The 5769-nt window shown below is 43.5% G+C and overlaps 1 pseudogene; it reads left to right on the top strand.

Annotated features, from left to right (window-relative positions):
- Positions 1-800: 800 nt before the first annotated feature.
- Positions 801-2422, top strand: LOC115966769 (annotated as a pseudogene).
- The last annotated feature ends 3347 nt before the right edge of the window (positions 2423-5769 follow it).

The raw sequence follows: 5769 nt of genomic DNA on the forward strand, positions 1-5769 counted from the left end.
AAAGAAGACTTCCAGATGAAAGGGGATCCTAGAAAATTCAAGAAAAAGAGATAAGAACAAGAATAGTAATAGTGATAGAGGGAGAAGAGTGTACATCCTTGTGCAAGAACATCGTCCTCGGGCGAGATTGTAAAGAACCATTCATACCCTTAATCTTTGGCTTTCATTCGTTCCTTCTCTGTCTGAATCCTCGGGCTAAGCCCAACTTATTTTAGCCCACTCTCTAAACAAATATCTATTGGTTTGCACCTAGCTGGATAGCATAAATTTCACTATTCTAAGTTAGTTTGGGCCGCCAGATTTTTGTGTCCTTATAATTGGCATCGTCTGTGGGGAGTAAGGTTTTGTTGTGGGTTTGTTTTTGGTTAGCCATGGCCAACCTAGAATAGAATGGGGAAGAATTTGTTGGTTCACAGAGGGAAAATCAGTTTGTTAATTTGGAGTGAAGGAGAGATAGACATCATACGCCAAGTGTTATGGTAGAGTCCTACCATACGGAGCGTACTGAGAGGAGTCATTCAAGGACAGGGAGTCATGTTTCGCATGATCAGGAGACGCGGAAATTGCAGCTTGAAATAGATCACTTGCATAGGAAGCTGCGACGAAGGGAGCGTGACAGAAGGAGTCCATTACCCCCATTAAGTGATGGGTTAAGGGAAAGTAAGGATCGCTCGTATCGCCATAGGTCTAGAACCCCATCTAGTGAGTCCTTCTCAGCATTTTCATGCCAAGATAAACTGGAAAAAGGTAGGTTCAGGCGTGGGCAAGGGTCATCTCACCATAGTATGAGGAATGACGCGATGAGCAAAGCACTTCATCAAATCTCAAAGTCACCCTTTGTTAGGAGAATCAACAAGGCAAGGCTCTCCCACCGGTTTTCACAGCTAACTTTCACCATCTACAATGGAAGGTCTGATCTTGTGGAGCATGTGAGCCACTTCAATTAGAAGATGGCAGTTCATTCAGGTAATGAAGCTCCTATGTGCAAGGTGTTCCCTTCCAGCCTCGGGCCTGTGGCTATGCGATGGTTTGATACTTTGGAAGAGGGGTCATTAAGGTCCTTTGAGGAGTTAACAAAGGCATTTGGTGCTAGATTTGTGATGTGCAGTAGGGTCCCTAAGCCTTTAGACTCTTTGTTATCTATGGCGATGAGGGAAGGGGAAAGCCTCAAGACCTATTCGGACAGATATTGAGAAACGTACAATGAAATAAATGGGGATTTCGAGGACATGGTAGTGAGAACTTTCAAGGTAGGGCTTCCGACGGAGCATGAGTTGAGAAAGTCACTAACAATGAAGCCTGCCTTTAGTATGCGCCAGCTTATGGATTGCATTAATAAGTACAGACTAGTAGAGGAAGATTAGACCCAGAGAAAGGGCAAGGCGAAGGCTTTTCCTAAAAAGAGGGATCCTCGGGGAGGAGGATATCACAGTAACCGGCCGAGGAGAGATTTCCCCAACCAGACATCGTCTGCGGGTGCTCAGGTGGGTAGTTCATTGTTTAAAGAGCCTATCTATCAAATACTAGAAAAGATAAAAAAATAAACCATATTTCAAATGACCCAATAAAATGGGTGGGGACCTATCTAAGAGAAACCAGAGCCTTTACTGCCATTATCATCAGGAAAAAGGATACATAACTGAAGATTGCAGAACTTTACATGATCATCTGGGGTAATTGGTGAAAGCAGGGAAGTTGAGGCAGTTCTTGCACCAACCTGCTGGTTAGTTTGGACAGCCCGAAATTGGGTATCAAAGGGAAGGAGCTCCCCGACCAGCCCTAGGCACAATTAATGTCATTTTTGCTAAACCCAAGGGCGATGCATGAACCTACTCGGGGGTTATGTTTGTGGTTTCGGGTCCCAACTTGGAAGACAGGAGCCAAGCTTGCAAAAAGGCCAAAATGGTGGCCATGCCCACTTTAGGTTTTTCAAAAGAAGATAAGGAGGGGATGCTTCAGCCATATGGTGATGCCTTTGTGGTAACCATTCAGATCGGGGGGGTATGATGTAAGAAGGGTCCTGGTAGACTAGGGAAGTGGGGTAGAGATTATGTACCCAGACTTATATAAAGGGTTAAATCTCAAGCTCGAGGACCTGGAGAAGTATGACTCACCACTAGTGGGCTTTGATAGGAGATTGTTAACCCCTCGCGGGATGATAAGGTTACTTGTACAGGCTGGAGAAGAGGAGGTGCAAGTTGACTTCATTGTAGTTGAAGGTTTTTCCCCTTACACAGCTATCCTAGCCAAACCATGGCTTCATGCTGTGGGAGTAGTCTTGTCAACCTTACACTTGAAAGTTAAGTACCCCACACAGGGTAGAGTTGGGGAATTAGTAGGAAGTCAAGCAATGGCTAGGCAATGTCTGATAGCAGCCATTACACGGCAACCCGCAGATCAAGCTGTGGTGGAAGAGGAGTGAATCCCATAGCAATCAAAGGGTCTCGAAGTAGGACTTAGGACTGAGTCGTAGGGGGTGTTTTCCAAGGAATTGGAAAAGGTTTTGATTGGTCAAGATAAAAAAAAATACTTTCAAGTGGGGTCTCAATTGCCATCCTTGGAAAAGGTAGTGTTGGTGAATTTTTGGAAGATAATATTGATGTGTTTGCTTGGAGTACTTATGACGTACTTGGGATTGATCTTGATTTTATATGTCATCGGTTGAATGTGAATCCAGAGGCAATCCCACGAAAGCAACCTCCTCGGCGTTCATCAAAAGAGCATGCTGAGGCAGTAAGGGTAGAAATGAACAAACTTAAGCAAGCAGGGGCAATCAAAGAGATCTTTTAGCCAGAGTGGTTGGCTAATACCGTGGTAGTAAAGAAGAAAAATGGGAAGTGGCGTGTGTGCGTGGACTTCACGGATTTGAATAAAGTTTGCCTGAGGATCCTTTCCCCATTCCTCGGATCGATCAACTAGTGGATGCAATAGTTGGACATCCTCGGATGAGTTTCTTGGATACCTTCCAAGGGTATCACCAGATACCTTTAGCATTAGCTGATTAGGAAAAAACTACTTTTTGTGCTCCCACTGGAAATTACCATTATCGGGTGATGCCCTTCGGTCTTAAGAATGCAGGATTCGCATATCAAAGAGTGGTGACACAGTCACAGTTTGGGAGGAATATGGGGGCATATATTGATGATATGGTGGTAAAGAAAAAGCAAGTTGTAGTTTCTAGGCTATATGATAACACATCGAGGAATTGAGGTCAATTCTGAACAGATTAAGGCCATTAATAACTTGCATCCTTCTTAGAATCCTAAGGAGGTACAAAAATTAATAGGGATGGCAACAACTTTGAATAGGTTTATCTATCGATCAGTGGATAGGTATCGTCCATTTTTCCAGCTCCTCCATAAGTGGAAGGACTTTCAATGGACTGAGGAGTGTGAGTTGGCCTTTGAGGAGCTTAAGCAATATTTGTCACGCCCCCAGTCCTTTCTAAACCCAAGAAAGAGGATGTTTTGTATGCATACTTGGCAGTCACGGATTATGTAATTAGTCTAGTCTTGGTCAGAAATGAGAGTGGGGTACAAAGACCTGTCTACTATGTTAGCAAGTCCTTGCATGAAGCTGAGACATGCTATTTACCCCTAGAGAAGGCGGTGTTGGCCATTATACACGCCACGAGGAAGCTTTCACATTATTTTCAAGCACATACTATGGTGGTGCTTACCTAGCTCCCTTTACAAGCTCTCCTATGAAAATCAGACTACACGGGCAGGATTGCTGAATGGGGGACCATGCTAGGTGCCTATGATGTTAGGTACATACCTGGTACTGCCATAAAGGGATAAGTCTTGGCAGATTTTGTGGCGAAGTTTACAAAAAGCATGACCGATGATTGAAAAGGAATAGTTGACAATATGACAATCTTGGCCTCTATTGTTCCCACCTGGAAGGTATACACGGATGGAGCGACTAACCGAAAGGGGTAGGGGTAGGAATTGCGGTGATAACCCCCTGAGAAGTTGGTGATGGAAAAATCATTGCAATTGGGTTTTCTAGCTACAAACAATGAAGCTGAGTATGAGGCCTTGTTGGCTAGAATAACAATGGTTAATTAGTTGAAAAGAGAAGTTGTAGAGGTATATTCAGACTCACAGTAGGTGGTGGGCCAAGTTAATGGAGAATTTGAGGCTCGGGATGAACACATGCAAGGGTATCTTGTTAGAGTTAGACAAGTTCGGGTCAACTTTAAGAGCTTTACTCTAAAGCAAATCCCAAGAGGACAAAACTCTTATGCAGATTCTTTGGCTATGCTAGCAACATCTCTAGGGTCAAATTTGGCTCGGGTCGTTATTGTTGAAGACATGACTAATTCCAGTCTTGTGAAGAAGCAGTATTCAGGTTGGGCCAAGTTGGATTGATCCTTTGGTTACTTTCTTAAAACAAGGATTACTGCTCAAGGATGGGGGCAAGGCAGAAAAGATACGTAGAAAGGCTCCTCGTTATTAGTTATCCGAGGAACAGAAGTTGTACAAGTATTCTCATGTTAGAAAAGTTACATGAAGGAATATGTGGGAGTCATATAGGAGGGAGGTCTTTGGCCCATAGAGCTCTTACCCAAGGATATTGGTGGCTGAGCATGCAAAGAACTTCTTAGGATTATGTAAGGAAGTGTGATCAGTGTCAGAGGTATGCCTCGAATATTCACCAACCTGGGGGGGGGGGGTTTGAACCCACTATCCAGCCTTTGGCCGTTTACTCAATGGGGCTTGGACATAGTGGGACCATTTCCTCGAGCCACGGGAAACCGAAGATGGCTCCTCATCGGGACAGACTATGTTACTAAGTGTGTAGAGGCTGAATCTTTATTTAATATCAAGGATGTGGATGCTAAGAAGTTTATATAGAGAAATATCATCACCAGGTTTGGAGTCTCACATACATTAATCTCAGATAATGGTCTTCAATTTGATAGTAAAACCTTCCGAAGATACTGTGGGGAGTTGGGAATTAGGAATAGGTATTCTACTCCTACTTATCCACAAGGGAATGGTCAGGCCGAGGCTACAAATAAGGCCCTAGTGTCTGGGTTGAAGAAAAGGTTGGATGATGCAAAGGGAAGGTAGATGGATGAATTGCCCCACGTGTTATGGACTTATCGCACCACAACCCGAAGATCAACTGCAGAGACTCCTTTTTTAATGACTTATGGGGCAGAAGCAGTAATCCCTGTTGAGTCAAGGTTCCCAACCATAAGAACTGATCAGTTCAGCATTGAGGAGAATAATCGCTTGCTCTCGGCCAGCTTGGAATTGGTTGGGGAAAGAAGAGAAGTCGTCATAGTGAAGATGACACATTATTAGTAGAGGCTTAAGCAAGGATATGAAAAAGGAGTGAAGCTAAGACCACTAGCCCCCAGAGATTTAGTTTTGAGAAAGGTGGTAGGGACAGCAAAGAACCCATCCTGGGGAAAGTTGGGTCCTAACTAGGAAGGCCTATACAGAATAACGTCAGTGGTTGGTATTGGGCTTATTATTTAGAAGACTTGGATGAAAATGTGATTCCACGTCCTTGGAATGTCAATAATTTACGGCGTTATTACTACTAATGATATGAAGTTCTTTTTATTTATGTCTGGCTCATTTGTGCTTTGCTATGGCTGTGAGTTATGTGGTAATCACTTAATTAAAAAGTTTCTAAGTGTTAAATAGAACCTCGGCCTTGTTCGACTCCTCGGGTCACAAAACTTGGGTAAATTAACCTTTATGTAATGAATTTCTTAGTGTTAAACAAAATCTCGGTCTTGTTCGACTCCTC

Source organism: Quercus lobata, chromosome 11 (assembly GCF_001633185.2).
Source record: "Quercus lobata isolate SW786 chromosome 11, ValleyOak3.0 Primary Assembly, whole genome shotgun sequence".
In the NCBI taxonomy this organism is placed as follows: domain Eukaryota; kingdom Viridiplantae; phylum Streptophyta; class Magnoliopsida; order Fagales; family Fagaceae; genus Quercus; species Quercus lobata.